The 20,169-nt window shown below is 42.0% G+C and overlaps 1 protein-coding gene across 5 annotated transcripts in view; it reads right to left on the reverse strand.

The window, feature by feature from the left end:
• Positions 1-20,169, reverse strand: part of RERE (arginine-glutamic acid dipeptide repeats) — a 423,431-nt gene that overhangs the window by 198,998 nt on the left and 204,264 nt on the right. The window lies entirely within an intron of this gene.

Raw genomic sequence — 20,169 nt, forward strand, 5'->3', positions numbered from 1 at the left:
TCTCTCTCTCTCTCTCTTAGAAAAAAAAGACAGAGAGAGAGAGAAAGAGAAAGATTGTCTCTCTCCCTCTACCCCTCTCCCCTGCTTGCTCTCTCCCCCTCTCTCTCTCAAATTAAAAAAGACTTAGGATGAAACAGGATAAGACCATGGTAGTCAGAAAAACCTTCCAGAGGAGGTGACATCTGGTTGAGACCTGAAGGATGAGAAGCCAGCCAGTCACCTGGAGATACACAGGAAATCCACCAAATCCAGAAACAAAGAGCCTACAATCTACATGAAACAGTACCAGGGACCATAGAGAATGCCCAAAACGTTCAAAACACAGCTTTGTTCCCTCAAAAATTTAAAATCCATTTAGGCAGGTAAATAAACTCATGAAATAAATTTCTTGAAACTGTACAGAATTAAGCAGAAAGTCAGAGAATCTCTGAAAACAGAGGGGGAAACGTGACCCACTTTGCAGCCTATAGGTAGATAGTACTGACTCAGAGGCCAAGGTAATCGACTTGCTGTTCTGATTCTAATACTGCTGGAAAAATAACATAAACCATGCCTTTAAGCTTTCCAAAGTGAAACCTGAGATTTTCTAATCTTACTTAATTCACACTTAGAAAAGAAATACAAAGGCCATGCTTCCAGGCAGCAGCGTAAACAAACACACTGTTAATCTGCTAATCTGGAAAATCTAGTCCGCGAATTGCATTTCCTCCACTTGACTTGACTTCCCACTCCTGCAGCCTCCTCAGTGACACCGATTCACAGTTGCTGTTTCCCAGCCACTGACCACATGCCTGGGCTCACCCAGAATCCTCTAGCAGTTTCTTTCTCTAGAAACAGTTAAAGAGCTGCTGAGTAGAAAGAGTTGCCAACCAATTAGTCTCCAAACTATCCTGACTCAACTGCATCGTTCTGTCAGTATCTGGAGCAACTGAAAGTTATTCAACTATTTCAGACGTTAAGAACTGAACATGAGCTTCCCAAATGTTTGCTCACTATAAAGGAGAAAGCCGGCAGACCTCTTCCAACTGAGACTCTGAAGAAAAGGCAGCAAGAGAGCCCTGTGGAGCTGTCATCAGATGCACTACATCCTGTACCAACTTCCACTGGGCAGCAAGAAAGTAAAGATCAAGCCACCTGTGCTGGCAGATAAAGCAAGGCTTTCTCTACGAACAACTTTTCGTGAAGAGGCTTTTCTGGGATCAAACAAGATGGAAAGGCACCTGGAGTCTTCAAACGGAACGGTCAAGAAAAAGACGGTCGAAGAGCAAGACGAGTCCTGACCCGATCAGCAGTCACTGACCACTCGTGGCCAAGGTGGGTTTTCTCACATCAGCACTATCCTCACTGAGTGAGAGGAAAAAATAAAATGCCAATCTGTTTTCCTTGCAAAACTGCCTAGGTAAGCCCAGTTCACAGACACGGCCCACAATCTTCCCACATTCCAAATCCAGTCACTGTGACTAAAATTCATCCGTTTCATGACAACTAAAGAGGACAAACACCACGCTGACCCAACAAGCAGTTAGCGGCAAGATCTCGGGTCTAGAACGCACCCTTCTCTCCCCTCCACTGCCCTTATCTGAAAAAGTCAACCCTGAAGCCATCGGTTCACGAGATGCTTTCTACCTTACCTTAGCAACAGGCAGGTTCAATCATTTGTGGCTCCTCTCTAACACACACACACTTTAGCAAATATAATGCTTTCTAGCTACTTTAAAGACATCTACCCATGCCCTGTGCCTCCCACAAACATTTGCACATGCTGAAGGTAAGAACTTGGATTTTCCCCTTAAAGATGCAGCCATCATTCTTAATCCCTTCCTACAAAGATGCCTAGTAACAAATGCTACATAATAAAAAGGTTTAATACACACTGGCTTAACACATGAGAAGGAAACCAAAGACTTTTAGCAAAAGCAGGGAAAAACCATTTGCAATGCCAACGTGAAGTGAAGACATTTTACCATACTTCCAATGCTGGTGAAACAACGAAACTAAGATTTGAAAACACAAAATTCGGGGCGCCTGGGTGGCACAGTCGGTTGAGTGTCCGACTTCAACCAGGTCACGATCTCGCGGTCCGTGAGTTCGAGCCCCGCGTCGGGCTCTGGGCTGATGGCTCAGAGCCTGGAGCCTGCTTCCGATTCTGTGTCTCCCTCTCTCTCTGCCCCTCCCCCGTTCATGCTCTGTCTCTCTCTGTCCCAAAAAATAAATTAAAAAAAAAACGTTGAAAAAAAAAAGAAAACACAAAATTCAATTAAATCACCAACCACTTCATCCTTATAACCCTCTCTCTTAAAAACCTCCCTATAACGTAAACACTGCATGCATTTACACATGACATACCAAAGAGGATCATGCCAATTCCAAAACAACAAAAGGTACCTTTTAAAAGTCATCTTTGCAAAGAGCTCTACTTCCGTACCATTTTTTTAAAGTAGGCTCTACACCTACAGTGTGGGGCTTGAACTCAACCCCGCGATCAAGAGACACACACTCTGCTGACTGAGTCAGCCAGGCACCCCTCTGCTTCTGTAACATATCCTAAGAGAATCACACTTAATCATATTTGCATGAAGATAATCTGTCTTGGTTTAAAATGAGGAACTGTAACTAAATTCACAAATTTACTTCAACTTATGAAAATATAAATAAATGTAAAATCTGTTAAAAATGTTTTCTTTAAAAAAAAATTTAATGTTTCTATTCACTTTTTGACAGAGAGAGCATGAGCAGGGGAGGGGCAGAGAGAGAGAGGGAGACACAGAATCCGAAGCAGGATCCAGGCTCCGAGCTGTCAGCACAGAGCCCGACGCAGGGCTTGAACCCACAAGCTGTGAGATCGTGACCTGAGCCGAAGTCTGATGCTTAACTGACTGAGCCACCCAGGCGCCCGTAAAAATGTTCTTTCCTATGAAAGGTAACTATATAATCTTTCGCATCATTTTTACTCTGCTTTCGACCTTCTCAGTATGTTTTCCCATCTGAGACATGCAGTGACTCTCCGAGTCACCAGAAGTGGCTGCTGCCCTGGGGTCATTACCTCTAAGAATTGCACAGGCTCTGTGAATCTGATTCTGTGCTGAATGGCTCTGAGGTTTTAGACTTGTCCAACCGGGGCACAGAATGCTGGTGGCCTTCTCTACTGCCATTCTCCCATTTCCCTTAGTAATAGAGCCTTTCCGTCACTGGCACACGGCCAAAGCAAGTCCAGACTCCCTGGAAGATCTGGGAGTCTGGAAGATCTGTGTAAACTGAAGTTGTTAGATGGGGGCTGCTAGAGACACTCTGGAACAGGCAACCTTAGCTTTTGCCTCTGTGCCCTCCTCCTTCAGCTGCCAGGCTGTGGTGGAGAACCACCTGCCCCCAATCCGCTGCAGAGCAATACTTTTTTTTTTTTTTTTTTTTTTTTTTTTTAATAAAACACAAATAAGACTCTGCAGGAACTGTCAAACAGCTACAAAAATTTCTAAATGGTTACTTTCTGTTTCTATACTTATCACATGGTAGACTAGTAACAAATGGTTCATTCCCTGGGCCATGATTTGAATAACACTGACCTAGAACATGGAGGTGATATGGCTGTGGCTCCAACGGCCATCTGCGACTACAGGAGACCCTGAGAATGGAAACCATGCACTAAGGATAATGGAGCAGATGGCAGGAAACTAGACACCTGAAGATCATGGTCACTCTACCAACCTTGGATGGCACACCCTGGAAAACACCTCATTTTACATGAGAATATAGACTTGTTACCACTGTGATTTAGGGGTTTCTTATATCTGGTGAATCCTGATAACAACTGATCTCCTCCATTTGTAGACCACTGTAAAATTTTCAAAGCACTAAATTACCTCTTTCTATTCTCACGAGAATAATCCTGTTGGTAAGCAGGACAAGTATTATCTTGATATGACAGATAGATGGAAACTAATATCCTAAAAGATTAAACAGCTTGCCTAAAGTAACACAGCCAGGAAGTTTTGACAGTAAGAACTGAAAACAGAAGCCAGCTAGGTATTTTTTCCACAAGAGCACTCTACCTCTCAGGGAGGTGAAATTACTTAATCATAATCACAGTAAAATAAAATATAAATGACCAGGGGTATATACCCACAACGAACTACATAATGTGTGTAAGCCACGGGGTATAAAGATACATGAGCTCAAAATAATACGGGAAAGGGACAAAGCAATTCCCCCACTAACTCTTTTGTTTGGTCAACTAGCGAAAAGAAAATTGGATTTAATGACTGCAATGAGAGTGTATGACATTTTACAGTAGTAAACTACATAAAGCATTTGGGGAAAGGACATAAACGGGCAGAAACCACAGACAATTTTATATTAACTTAGCCAGAAATGCACCAACTAAACTAAGAGCCAATAATACAGATCACATTACTTTAGGTTAGGACATAAACCCTCAAACCCTCCTCTCAAATAAAATCTGAAACATTCATACTCTATCTGGATACAAACAAAATCTGTCAGTAACCAATACTGTTTCTTTAAAAATTGTTCGGATAATACTGTCTTGGTAACAATAACACTGTCCTTCAGTATAAAGACTTCTAAGCACCAGTGTCAGTCAGAGGAGTTCTGTACTGTTCTTTCAATGGTGAAGAAGGCTGGCAAGGTGCCACCCCACTTCAGTTCCCAGGATGCCCTGTGAGCAAAAGTGTATTATTAAAAAGCTGATGGTTCATCGGCCTCATCTTCTGTGACTGGACTAATTTTTATTTGGACAAGTTTTCTTTGCCTCTGTGGGTATCAAATGTTTTATTTCATCAGTAACAAACACTGAAGTATTTGCCCATATCAATATATATCTGTTAAAGGCTAAATTAAACAGAAAAGTCATACTTTTCATAAAAACACTTTTTAAAAGGCTATTCTGTTGTCCTGAATATTGTGTTGCAGCATAAAAAAAAAAAAAAAAAAAGACCCACATGGAAAATTAGGAGACAAACTTTAATGTATTGTTATGCGTATCTAACCTTTCAAATTTTCTCTACAGATATAAGCTAACTTACAAAGAAAAAAAATAAGCTAAAAAACCCCACCATTTAATTCCTCCTGTATGTAAATCCAAACATACTGTAAAAGTCCTCAAGGGTCATTAGTGAGAATGAGTTCTCCCAACAAATACCTACCTGTCAGCTGGCTATACGAAAACGATGCGGGGAGGGGAATGGGTTGTTGGGGGGGGGGGGGGGGGCAGGCACAGCTGTAGATATAAATACATAAAATACTCAACCAGCTCAAAGTAATGCAGAAAGGAAAAATTCCCCACTAACTCTACCAACCACACAACTCTCTCAGAGGCATGAGGCCAAGGGAAGAAGGAAAGGGTGCTTTGGATTATTTCCCACTTTCAGGGAAATAATCCTCTAGAGTTTGTGCTAGTCAGCAAACTACAGCCCCACAGGCGATATATATCCCACCATCTATTTCTGTAAGTAAAGTTTCACTGGAACCAGCCATGCTGTCACATATTGTCTCTGACCAAGGTGAGCAGGTGCCACAGAGAAGACACTCACTATCTGGCCTTTTACAGAAAAAGTTTACCACTCCTGGGTGCAAAAACCATCTGTCAATAAGTAATAATGTTAACTAATCAGTTACCTGCACAGTAGCAGCAAAAAATAAGACGGTACTTCTCTGGTAATTGGTGAGAGTTGAGCCTAAATTTCATAAACACCTTTGTGTCTGTAAGATTTGCCTAGAAAAAGGCTGACCCAAACACAGATCGTCTCCAAGCAGTGTGCCGAACACAAAACAGCCTATGACTCAGAAATCTAGTGGCCCACACTGTTAATTTATCTTCCGTATAGAAAAAAAAAAAAACTCAATTTGAGCGATACAACAAATTTCTCTAACAAATAAACTACAGAGATCTATGGTCTGGTGTGATGTATCTTTGGAAACAATGCTGACACAGAGTATGTGACAATGCCCCTCAAAATCACCTGAGAGAGATTCCAAGTTCAATACTCCCCAAGGTCAAAAGTATTATTAAACATGACAGATGCCCAGGGCATGCTCCAGTTAAAAGGGAACTTTCACTGGGTTTCAGTTCTCTTTGCTCCCTTTGGGAGTTAAAATAGCAAGTGCTTAACCATTTCATTTGCACTGATGCTGATTGTTAAACAGGCCTTTGGACTTTCAAAGAAATTCATGTTGCTTCTTGGTAAACTAGATCTCTAAAATGGTAACCCAAGCAGGTAGGTAGCTAAACCAACAGGAAGAAAAACTACACAGGACTAGAAAACTGGTTAATAATAAAAATCCATGTGTTAAGATTCCATGACTAAAAAAAGATTTAGATACAAAGGAATTTGGCCTGCGGTACCACGGTCATGTGGCTACTGAGGGGGGGAAGGAACGGCGTCTGCAGCGCGGTTTTTCTAAGCCACATTCAGGGCACGTGACAGATTAAAGTGCACGTATGGGCGACCTAATTTGGCCTGGACAATAATCAAGTCTGTAAAGCAGGGGAGTTTCACTGTTATTTTGTAAACAAACATCTCACTGGATCTTTTTTTTAATGATCACTCCTTTTGGCAGTTTCTTAGCCCACCTTCTAAAAGAAGCCATTCCTCTGCTCGACAAGCTGCCTGATACTCAGCAGTCACCGTCACTGTTAGATAATTCTATTTCCTCCAGAAACAGCAGGAAGGCATCATTTCATCCAAAGGAAGAAAGAAGACCAAAGGTTGTCTAGGTCTCAGTCCTCGGCCCTTCTCCCCGAAATATAAAAGGGCGATACATCTCTTTCAGATACAGCAATACTCAGACGAGTTCCCACTGCATTCAAAGCAGCGTAACACAAGTTGAAAACTCAGGTTGTGTTCTCCAGATCACTGTGACATTACACAAGTGTGCATTCGAAAGACTCCTTGGCTGGGATTACAAAGTGCACACAGCCGATCAGCCTGGTGGAATGCTGCCTCTCTCTCCTGGACAGACCACCACCCACGTCCTTTACTTACTCTTTCAACCAAAATGACTGAGAGAGGAAGGGGGGGGGGGCATGAATCTGGTCAGGGGAACCGGAAACAACGCACAGCAATCTCTCCCCACAGATTCTCTCTGACACTGGAACCCGCCTGGCACTCACGTCTCCCAGGGGAGCTCTCCCACACCAGAGTCTCTGTGGCAGCCGGGCACCCCCCTCCCCCGCCCGTGGCCAGATTCCATCCACATAAGCCACTCCCCATGCCGTTACTGAAGCCAACCGTACAGTGTGCAAAGCCCTCCCTCTCTTTCCACCCTTACTTCACTCCTCTCCCTTCCCTCTCAACCCTCTCTCCTCCTACTAGATAAAAGGATTTTTTAAATCTGATCAGTTTTCCAGGGATGCAGAAATGCGATCTTACACTATGCTCTAGCCTCACCTCATGGCTCCACCACAGGGACCGACATCTCTTAACACGGCTTTGTCCGGCTGACCATGCTCTTCCTGAGGCTGAATCAAAAAATTCTTTTATAAACAGTACTGTCTCTACCATAAGAATCTAAATATGTCACACCACCAATGTTAAAACGCTGAAGCTGAATCTTATCTCCCCTCAGACAGACTGTAGAAGGGCAGAAGGCTTCAAACTTCACCCAGAAGATTCCAACTGTGCCAGTCCAATGGAGGAGTCCAATTATGCTTCCTTCCACCTGACAACGCCTCCTGCAGAACTCCTCCCGGGCTGCTGGATAATGGCAAAGGGCTGCCCCCTAGCCTTTGTATTAGCCTGGGACCAGTTACACTCCCAACACTGACAGAGCCCGGTGCTGGTTTCTTTTTTCTCTCCCTGAAGCTCACCCGAGGAGGTTACTTTCTTTCTCAATTGGTTGGCTGAAAAAAATCACATCAGTTACCTAACAAATTAACACCACCACCATCCCTCCATAAAAGTTATGCCTGGGGCGCCTGGGTGGCTCAGTCGGTTAAACATCCCCCTTTGGCTCAGGTCATGATCTCCCCGCTCATGAGTTCGAGCCCCATATCGGGCTCTGTGCTGACAACTCAGAGCCTGGAACCTGCTTCAAATTCTCTCTCTCTCTCTCTCTCTCTCTCTCTCTCTCTCTCTCTCTCTCTCTCCCTCTCTCTGCCTCTCCCCCACTCACGCTCTGTCTCTCTGTGTCTCAAAAATGCATAAATGTTAAAAAAAAAAAAAGCTACGCCAAAAAATTAATTAATAAAAATGAAGTCAATTTCTTGTAGAATGTTCCCCCTGAGGGAAGAATATAAAACTCAGCATGTATTAGCCAATGTGTCAGGTTGATGTAATATGCCAAATGCAACTGATGTTTGCTAAGGATATCACTAAAATCTGTTAAACAACCCACCCACAGCTACAAAAGAGAAAACAAACAAAAAACAAAATTAAAAAAGAAAGTGTGCGTGTGTGGCCAACACTCTGTTTAATAACTCCAAAAGATACAGAGTCACTTAGGCAAAAGGAAATCACACATCTATTCAAGAGCATTGTTAAGTGGAAGGGAATCATCCAAAGGGCTCCACCGGCCGACTGAATAATTTTCATACAAAATGCCTACCAAATCTCCCTATGCTGCCAACAAATCACCAGCTGAGGCAAATCCCAGATAATGAAACGCTGTAAGAAGGGCTCTTTTTAATAATTTAGCCCATCAAGGAGTGGGTATCGATTCTTGTTTTCAGCAGAAGGAGAGCGCGTTATCTTCAGCCTTACAGCTCAGTGACAACATCAGGGAATTTAATCACAGTGCCTTTCCTGTCATGCAATCCTTAAACTGTCACCTTGGGTTCTTTGTCATTCTTCATCGGTTTCTAAAGAAGCCCTGGTCTCATGGACGTGTCTTCCCTCCTTAACCAACAGTAACCATAGCAGCATTTCAAGTTCTACAGATGAAACATAGCTGTCAATTACCATTTGCCAGCTGCTTTTCTTTTAAAGAATTTTAACAATGCATCAGACATCTTTGTGCATTCCCATCTTGTTTGTTAACAAATCTGCTCAATATCTTAAGAGCAGATTGACATTCAATCACTATGGTAAGTGTGCCAATCTCTGGACATCTGTGGACATTTTTAATGTATCCAAGAAGACGCTACTAACGAAAGGAAAAACCAGGGGAAGCTGTATACGTATCAACCACTATTATTTCCCCATTCCAACATGGGAAACTTTCAAAAACGAAATTAACCAAATATTAAATTTGGTGGTAATGTTGATTTAAGAGTATTCCTGAATCTTTATATACTAAAATATATATTTGAGACAAAAAAAACCTCTCTGACTGAAATCAAGCGAATGGTCTCTGGTACAAGTACAAATCAAACTGCTCTCATCCCTCACAGAATGGTCTGCACTCCGGTTACACGACCCTTAAACTCCACTAACGTCATTCAATTTCCATTTTTTACTGTCCGATGAGCTCCACCTTTCACCGAGAGTGCGAGAGGACGCACTGCGGTCAGCCGTTGCCACTAATTTGTCTTTGGATGCAATTCCATGGTGTTTCTCCACAATCCTTTGGATCGAGGCACCTTACTAATCCCAAGGGTTCCGGGCCCAAGGTCCCCATACACGCCTACTGCTGACACCGAAGGCACTGTACCTCTGTCTTTTGAGGTCCTTCTGCTTTTCCATCCAAACTAAATTGTTACAAGGCCCTGGGGCAGTACAGCAGCATCCCCCCCATTCACTCAGCCATCAAGGAGAACCGTCACTTGTCAAGAGGCTGAGACCAAGGGCGGCAGCAGCCCCATAACCAACACCACCCCCACTTTCCTGTTGTAACAACATGACAAGGTCCTCTCTAAGACAGATTCAAAGGAGAGAACACCCAGCATTCGAATTAATGAAACCTAACAAAACAGCCTCATGTCACATTAGCTGAAAAACAGATAATGCACACGTTTACAAGGTATATGCTGTAGGAGTTCTATCAAGCCCGTTAAGAATTCCCACAGGGAAGGAAATACATATTTAGAACAAAAAATTTTTTGTTTTTTTGTTTATCACATACTGATACCTAATTACTAAAACCATAGCCAGGAATACCCTCTGGGCTCCACACCACTCTCATTTTCGTGAGAGGTAGAAAACACAGTGGAAAAACACCCAACAGTCCCTTCTTTCTTAAAAACAAAAAAACAAAAAAAACCTAATACACATACATGCACATCAGGTTTTTTTGGCTAATCTTCCCCCTGACTGTATTAATGCTATACTTTGTGTTGATGGTCTCATTCGTCACATTTTATGTACTCCTTAAAAAAAAAAAAGTCCCTCCTGGGGCACCTGGGTGGCTCAGTCAGTAGAGTGTCCGACTCTTGATTTCAGCTCGGGCCATGATCTCACAGTTCATGAGATCGAGCCCCACACTGGGCTCTGCACTGACAGTGAGGAGCATGCGTGGGATTCTCACTCTGCCCCTTCCCTGCTGACACGTGATCTCACATTCTCTCCCTCTCTCTCAAGATAAATATTTAAAAGTAAATAAACAAAAATTTAAATTCTTCTTCACCTGATTTTTAAAATATTTCCCCCTGTCTTCTAAATGAAGAAAACCACTAACTCAATGAATAAGGTGCAGAGTCAGGACCTGTTCCAGACACTGCAAACAAAATGATGAAAAACACAGCCCTTCCATTTACTCTTGCCAGAAGGATGGACTACAGTTGGTCCTTGAAGGACACAGGTTAAAACATGCAGGCCCACTTTTATACGCAGATTTGTTACAGTGCAGTAACGCAAATGCATTTTCTCTTCCCTATGACTTTCTTCATAACATTTTCTTTTTTCTAGCTGACTTTCTTATAAGAATACAGTTTATAGCACATATATCATACAAAATATATGATAATCAACTATTCACGTGATTAGTAAGGATTCCTCTAGTAGGCTATGAGAAGTTATGTTCTGTGGCACTCAGAAGTTACACACAGATTTTCTACTGCAGAGCGGGGAGGAGTCAGTGCCTCTAAACCCCAACGTCGGTCCAGGGTCAACTGTACATACATATAAAGTAGCCAGGGCATGTCAGGAACACGGGCGGACTGTCTCCCTCAAAGAGGAGCAAGAGATGGGAAGGTGGGAGAAGGACAGGGCTCATTCTTCTTTTCATTTCAAAGTATATCCTAAATTTTCTCTATGTATTCATTTCCTGGATTGTCTATTTTATCATTTCAAATAACAGAGTTGAGAGCTACAAGATGTAACTGAGTGAGTTTACATGAAACCAAATACCTAAGTTGTACTACTATAGTTACCACAAACTAAGTAAATAAATAAGACAAACCAACGTGCCACACATTACTGCCACAGAAGGACAAAGTCGCATCACAGCAAGCTACACTTACACTTATGGAGGTTTCTCAAGGATAACAACAACCAGAAAGCGACAGAAGAACTGAGTCATCATGAGGAACCCACTAGTCGAAACACGCCATACGCCATCCCCCAGCGCTCCAATCTGGGCCAGAAGCAATCAGTGAGAAGCGGCTATTTCATTTCAGCAAAACACAATCACCCATTCTATTCAATTAATGTTGACAGAATTTCATTGTTTTGTTGTTATTGTTGTTGTTCTGTTGTTCAGTTTGAACTCATTTAAAATTAATATAAGACGCTCGGGTTTGAGAAACGTAAGAGGCCCTGGAACTGGCCTACCTCCTGCAAAGGACGTGATCAGGTCTGCATTTACAACAGTCACGAGGTGGAAGGCAGACTTCCGTTCGCTAAAGCTGGCTGCCACCAGCATCTCCTGGGGTGTGCCTGGGAAAACGATGGATTCCTGGGCCTCACTCCAGAACTACTGAAACAATATTCTGGTTTTACAAGTGAGGAAACTGAGGTGCAGAGAGAGTAAGTAACTTGATCACTAGTAAAGCTGGCCAACATGAATCAAAACAAGACCATAATTTCAACAGTAAAAATGTGTATTTTTTTAACCATGTCCATGATCTATTACTTCACTTCTAAGCAGCTTTTCTCGCCTCGGGAGGCTCAACAGGGAACAAACACCATCACAGGTGTTTTTTTCCTCTGCCTAGAAAAAGATTTTCCTCTTTCTAGAAAAAATCTGAAAATTCATATAGTCCTTCTCATTTTTAGTATTCTAAAAATGAAAAACACCCTGAGCACTCAGTCTCTCCCATCCCCCCCACCCCTCTCTCAGTTTCTTTCTTCCACTTTACTCAAAAATCCCACACTGGGATTAATGGTAGGTGAATTCTGATCTGTTTTTCAAAGGCAGAGCAATTTTGTGTTTACAAAAAAAAAATTGCCATTCCACAGTCGCTACAGTGATTCAGGCAAAAATAATCACTGGGTGGTGTATTAGTGGGTAAAACTTTGATGAAGAACAGGATATTTACATGGTCTCAAAGTTTCTCCCTGCAAGTTACTTACCAACTACAAAGGAAAAGTGGGTAACTTATCCAAGTGATCAAAGTTAACTTAATATCACTAATAATGTGACAAACTGATATCATAATCTCTCTGATGTAAAGACCTTAGGACCCAATACCACTAATAAAACAGTCTAGCCTAAAATGCATAACCTAAATCTAATAGGCAGGGAACAACAAACTACAAAAAACTAGACTGCACTCTTTAAAAACATGTCAGTGTCGTCAAAAGACAGAGAGAGGAGCACCTGGGTGGCTCAGTCAGTTGGGCGACCGATTTCAGCTCAGGTCATGATCTCGCAGTTTGTGAGTTCGAGCCCCATGTCGGGCTCTGTGCTGACACCTCAGAGCCTGGAGCCTGCTTCCGATTCTGTGTGTGTCTCTCTCTCTACCCCTCTCCTGCTCACGCTCTGTGTCTCTCTGTCTCTCAATAATAAATAAATGTTAAAAAAATTTTTTTTAAATAAAAATAAATAAATAAATACATACATACATACATACATACATACATACATAAGACAAAGAGAGGCTAAGACATTGTTCCAAATTAAAGGAGAGCTAAGACACATGGTAACTAGATGTAAGTGTGATGCTGGTCTAGATATTAGGTCCAAAGAACAAACTGCCACAGAGGGCACTACTGGGACACATGGCAAAATGTGAACGTCTACAGATCAGATGAGTATTGTTAAACTGTTAAATTTGCTGCTTTTGGTAACTATGTGGCGACTATATAAATAAATGTCCTTGTTCTTACAAAATATACAGTTAACTATTTAGAAGTAACGAGTCAAAATGTCTGCCTTTTACTGGTCAGATTCAGAACAGCGGAATAGAGTCCAGAAACAAATCCACATAAATATAGTCAACTGACCTTTGACAAAGGAACAAAAAGGCAAATACAGTGGAGAAAAGATAGTTTTTCAACTAATGGTGCTGAATACCCGGGCAGCCACATGTAAAAAACAAAGAAAGAAATCTAGACACAGACTACACCCTTCACAAAAATCAACTCCAAAGGGACCACGAACCTAAAATGTAAAACACAAAACTAGAAAACTCCTAGAAGATAACAAAGGAGAAAAACTAGATGACCCTGGGTTTGCAATGACTTTTTAAATTCAACACCAAGCACGTAATCCATGGCGGAAGGAATTGATAAACCAGACTTCACTAAAATTAAAAACTGCTCAACAGAAGACACTGTCAAGAAAAGAGAAAGAGAAGCCTCAGACTCGGAGAAAAGACCTACAAAAGACACACCTGACAAAGGATTATTGTCCAAAATATGCAAAGAATTCCTTAACGCTCAACAATAAGAAAATAAACGGCCTGATTAAAAACTGAACCACAGACCTTAGCAGACACCTCACCAAAAGATCCACAGATAGCAAGTAAGCATATAAAAACAGAACTCCACATGGTATGTCATCAGAGAAATGCAAATTAAAACAGCAATCAGACATCACTACACATCTATTAGAATGGCGAAAATCCACAACACTGACAACACCAAATGCTGGCAAGAATGGGGATCAAGAGGAACATTCATTCACCGGTAGGAAAGAAAACTGGTACAGCTACGTTGGAAAACAGTTTCGTTGTTTCTTTAAAAACCAAACATACTCTTACCATACAATCCAGCAATCACACTCCTTGGTACTTACCCAAAGGACTTGAAAACTTATATCCACACAAAAACCTACATGCAGATGTTATAGCAGCTTTATTCATAATTGCTAAAACTAAGAAAAGTGAAGACATCTTTGAGTAAGCGAATGGATAAACTGGTTCATCGAAACAATGAAATATTATTCAGCATGAAAAAGAAATAAGCTTCAAGCCATGAAAAGACATAGGAGGAACCTTAAGTGCACGCTACTAAGGGAAAGCAGCCAATCTAAAAAGGATACATACTATATGGTTCCAACTCTGACATTCTGGAAAGGCAAAACTGTAAGAGTCAGCAAAGAATTTGCTGGTTGCCAGGGGTTGGGGGAAGGGAGGGGTGAACAGGCAGAGCAAAGAGAATTTTCGGGGCAATAAAACTCCTCTGTATAAAGCTGTAATAGTGGATACATGGCATTATAAACTAGTCTAAACCCACAGAATGTGCAATATACCAAGGGTGGACCCTAATGGAAGCTATGTGCTTTGGATAATGATGTGTCAAGGCAGGTTCATCAACTGTAACATATGTAACCACTCTGATGGGGAGGTTGACGATGGGGGAGACGATTCATGGGTAGAGGTAGGAGGAATGTGGGAAATCTGCACCTTCTGCTCAATTTCGGAATAAACTTAAAACTGCTCTGAAAACTGAAGTTGGGAGGGAGGGAGGGAGGGAGGGAGGGAGGGAGGAAGGAAGGAAGGAAGGAAGGAAGGAAGGAAGGAAGGAAGGCAGGCAGGCAGGCAGGCCGGCCAGACAAATTCAACCTAATTACACAACATGAAATCAAAGACAAAAACAGAAAATGTCCACTTGTAGGCACAAGGCATAATAATTTAGTACACCAATTTCTATAGACCATGGAAGGCCTAATTAACCTTAGGTATATTACTTACACTTCAGTCCAGTCCCTGAGAAAAATCTGGTACTCTAGTGAAGGCCTTGATATTTGTAAGAGTTGCTACCACCAGAAGCACTAGGATATCCTAAAATGAGGGGTGACACTAAAAACAAAGTTAAGTTCAACAAAACTGCGTTCTACTTTCGTGTGCTGACATTTCTTTGGCAATTTATTAGCAGTAAAATTAATTCTGGAGAGCTTGTAAAGCCGGAGAACTCCACATATCTACTTAGATATTTTTCAAACAATACAAAACAGCCCAAGAAGGCAAGATTAAAAGACCTTGCAGTGTCCATGAGGAACACAGGGTGATGCAGGAGGTGCCCCTGAAAAGAGCTGCAGCTCAGTAAAACCTACAGGCAATCTTTCCACCTCGCACCGGCCTACAGTAGTAAGCACACTGCTGAAAGAGTGGGCAGTTTTATGAGATCATAAGGTTATTCAAATCTATGCTCCGACAAGGTGGCTTGATGCCCCTTTTGTAAGAAAAGGAGCAGACGAACAAGACAGATAGCCCTCAAGAACAAATCAGTTGAAATTGGCTTTTATGGGAGAGCAGGATACAAAAACAGCCGTTCAGAGGGAAGGAATTTCTCTGCAAGCAGGGGATAAAGCCCTCTCATACTGGGAGGTTGGGTGTTTCAAGAATTTTTTCAACTTGCTGCCTTCAAATTCAACAGCTATTAATCACCTTCCATTTAGGGTAGTTGGACTAATCCCAGCATTTGTATCAGTAATTTTTCTAAAAATTCAGTTGTTTTAATTTCTTTCACGACAATCAAATATAAAAGGCAATGGTTATTTTTGGCATTCTTAATGTCAACTGGGGAAGCTACAGGAAATACTGAAAGAGCAGGATATCCTTAGAAATTCCTGCGTATCTACACAAGCAACCAGATTGGAGTTCTCTACAAGGAACGAGGTAAAAAAAAAAAAAAACAAAAAACAAAAAACAAAACCATAATCAGCCTTCATTTTAAAGTAGCATCCTATAATAAGTGTTCACCTTTAATTACTAAATACTGTCAAGTCCCAAGTATGAAAAATATCAGTGTTAGAAACGATACTTACGAATGAGAAATACCTTACACAGGAAAGAAATATTATTTTCACACCGGTATGAATTACAATCGCAAAAGCTTAAACTAGATATTAGGCAAAGCATTCTTAGGTTTCGAGGAGGTAAATGATGTATCTCACAGGCCTGCTTTATGGATCCAGGAAGGTGTAGCAGGGAGCAGCAGAAAAGGCACACACTGAGCAGAGACCCAGGAGACCCAGATTCTGGCCCAGCAGCCCCTCCCGAACAGGAATCCGGGGAAAGCTACGGGGCCCTAGCTTCCTGCTCTGCGTGAGTGGACCAGGTCTGTGTACATCAGTGGAGTGGATTTACTCCAAGGAAAAAGCAAAATCCAATTTCTTACACGCATGAAGTTTTACCCAAAATGAACACACAAGATCGACAAACAACACCACTACAGGAATTATTTTTCAAATGTACACAGATGTCATTAAGATAAATGAAAAAGAAACTCAAAGAGTAGCTGTTTGTTAATCATGCATTTTTTAAACAAAATACTAAAATTATAACCACCACAAGGGCTAACAGGAAAACAAAATTAACTGATACTAAGAAGGTTTCTCACACCAGGGACCTTGGGTGGTTCAGTCCGTTGGGGGTCTGGCTCTTGATTTCAGCTCAGGTCATGATCTCACAGCTTGGCGGGTTCAAGCCCCACGTTGGGCTCTATGCTGCCCCTGCAGAGCCTGCTTGGGGTTCTCTCTCTCTCTCTCTCTCTGCCCCTCCCCTGCTTGCACTGTCTCTATCAAAATAAATAAATACACTTTAAAAATTCATTAAACAAAAGAAGAAGGGTTCTCACACCATATGTTACCACCACTGTCCACTCATTCAGAGCGAGGCCAGCCTGTGACACTCTCAGCGGCAGAAGCCATCTGCTCTACCAAGCAAGCGAGCAGCACGCTAACTCGGGAGTTCTTCAAGTAAAGAGGAGGTAAAGGTGGGCACCACTGCAGGGACCATCCAGGAAGTACAGAAGCCAGCCACGAGAGCAACGGACATTACACAAGGCTTGGGGGGGGGGGGGAGCGGGGGGAGGAGAAGGGTTCCCGAGTTAAACCTCAGAATTCATTCCTGACATTCATTCAAGGCAAGATTTTCTACAACTGTAAACCTCATATTTTCTCATCTGCGAAATGAAATAAATACCACAAATTAAACTATGTGAAAAGAGTGGCACAGTGCCTGGGCACCAAGTAAATGCTCAGTGTCCGCATACTTCCCTAACGAGCAGCCAGCTGATCTGTAAGCAGAGAGTTTACAGAGCCACAGTTCTCAATCTTCATTTGAAAGCTTTTTCAACATTTTTAGGAATCCACTGATTAGCATCCATGGTTGAAAAGAATACTCTCCCCAGAAAAATCCACATACATATAAGACTCTGCAATTTCAGGAACTTCACAGACCCTGTTACACTTAAGGAGTCCTAGGGGCCTATGGACCTCAGACCAAGAATGTCTAGAACACTAATAAATTATTTAACACCTGAATTTGTAAAACAAAAAACTATGTAACAACAGACACTGCTTAATGAATGCCTTTCATATGCTCAACACCACGCTAAGCAGATCAATGGACTTCTTTGCTCTTTGCAACAACTGCTGAGGTAGACAGTAGTGCTGTGCCCACTTTAAAAGTGAGAAAATTAAGTGCCAGGAAGGTAATGAACATGTCCTCCATTACACAGGAACGCATCAGGAGAGAAACATGTTCTCTAAAGAATAATGCACCAAAACCAAAACCAGTAGTTTAAAAAAACGACAAATAAAATCGTTTGTCATCTTACACTATTACAGACCTGTCCTATTTATCTGCATCAGCTGCTCAACAGAGGTCTTAAACATGCAAAGAGCTAGGCGACAAAATAAAAATCCTAAGTATCTAACGAGTCTAACCCTTGCTCTCCCAGTGAGGAAGGGATTAGCACACCCTACAAGAAGTCCAGCCTGCAGAGCCGCCTCCATGAGAACTAAAATGAATGTGCATTTTAAGTCTCCTTTCCAGAGCTGCACCTTCTCTGCTTTTTGGAAAGAGTCTCTGTCCTGCCATTTAAACCACCGGATACTGGGAGCAGCTGCGGGGGTGGAGGGGATCATCTCTACCCAGTGTAGGGAGAAGCTGGGCAACGTTTTCTTTGCCTTCTCACCTCCCTCACTACCCCTGGACTGCCAATAAACACAGCACCTTTTGCTTAAAAAATCCAAGCTAACATATTCTCTATAAGAAGGGAAAATGCTGCCTTTCCAGCACAAATACTTTAAAGTTGAACAAATAAGTTAAAAATTATAAAATTAACTCTTTGAGTTGTATCGCCATTAGCGTAGAAACACAGATCAGACAGATACCTGAATATGCAAAGAAAGTTAAATTATGATGCAGTTAGTGCTATCCTATAAAAACTAAATTAACAAAAATAGTCTATTAGGGAAGACATCTGGTGTATCATGGCAAGAACTGTTAATGATATTGTCTGCAACCCTGTAATCCATTTTTTCTCCCGGCAGCTCTCTCATTGCACTGTATTAGATCTGCGTGCCTGCAGAATTTATGAGCACTCCGCACATGGGGGGTAGCTTTGCCAACTGGATCCAATTCAGATCCAGCTCAAATGACTTTGGCAGCATGAAGCGTTGTTAAAGAACAATCAATACAGTTTGCTTCATGCAGCATCATCTTGACTCAAAGAAGATTTATTATCTTATTACAGAACCTCCTCAAACCTACATCCGATGGTATCTGAGTACACCACCGATCATGAACTTATTTAAAACTCCAGTGAACACCACACTTTTCTGCTAAATAAATAAATAAATAAATACTGGTCATCACTAATGCTAATACAAAAAGTTTACTGAAAATCAATGTTATTATGGGCAAAATTTGAAATCTACTCAACAAATCCTGATTAATGAATATTGTAGTACATGAAACAGTCAAACAATGACATCCACACCAACTGGAGAATAAAGTAGAAAGTATCAGCCTGAAAGAGAAAATCATCTCTTAGATATATATGGAAACAAGATGGTAACTGTAAAGGCTGAAGTCTTTGAAGTAGAGAGTCAAGTTGGGACTCTGCTAATGTGTCCCTTACGATGTCAATATCTTTCCAGGGATTAAAATTAGACTTTTATCCACTACACTGGGTTTTATCTTCCATTGTGAATGGTTGTTATATCAAGAATTCCAAGGTTTCCATAATGTGAGCCTTTTTTCTGGTCTAATTCTTGATAAATTACACCAGCAACTATTTGCACATGACATTGCTGCTGTGACGATTACTCCTGGTTTTGTTACGAGGATTAATATCGTAGCTCCCCTGTCCCGGTCCTCCTCTCTTTACACATGGGTGACAGCCCTCACCATCTAGCTGGAGCTTCTGCCATCTGGCCAGAATGCACCGGATACCCAATCCATCTTCTTAAGCAAGCATTTGCAAATCAGCTTGCCTGGAATAAAAAAGCCTACAAAGGCTTCTCTCCCATGTGTCACATAAAATCTGCCCTCGTCTCACCTCTGCCATGCTCTATGATCTGGCCCCGCGTTATGTGCCACCTCCACCCCCACGACCCACTAACCTGTGCTGTTCCCCGACGTCCTACGGTCATCTTCTCTCAATTCCCAGCCTCACCAGGCTCACCGCCTATGTGGCCTACAGGGACAGGTGGACACGTACACCTGGAAGGCTCCTCCAGTCTGCCTGTCCACATGTTGCTGATGTATCAAAAACCAACCCGGCTCCTCAAAACCTGCCTGTCTTCACAAAACTCCCCCAAGTGGGACAGCCCTTTTGGAGCACTCGCTTTTCCTAGTTTCAAGATACTATTATTCTACACTATAATTGAGCAATTCATTATACAGCGCCAGGTATCTTGTGTTATTTTCTGAGTATGCATTTGAGCCCCACGGTCAGATTATGCACAACAAGAGAAAAGACAGGTCTTCAACTTCTTTGGTGATTAACAGCAGTCAATCAGAATAAACACTTGTCTTCCGGAAAACATTATCATTAAATCCTCATACAGGCAAAAGAAAGGCAGACAGGTATTTACACAACTTTCATGAGAGGGGAGATACAGGACACACAAACAACCCACAGATCACCAACACCAGGCCCC

This window comes from Puma concolor, chromosome C1 (assembly GCF_028749965.1).
Source record: "Puma concolor isolate L17-30 chromosome C1, mPumCon1.1.hap2, whole genome shotgun sequence".
Lineage (NCBI taxonomy): Eukaryota > Metazoa > Chordata > Mammalia > Carnivora > Felidae > Puma > Puma concolor.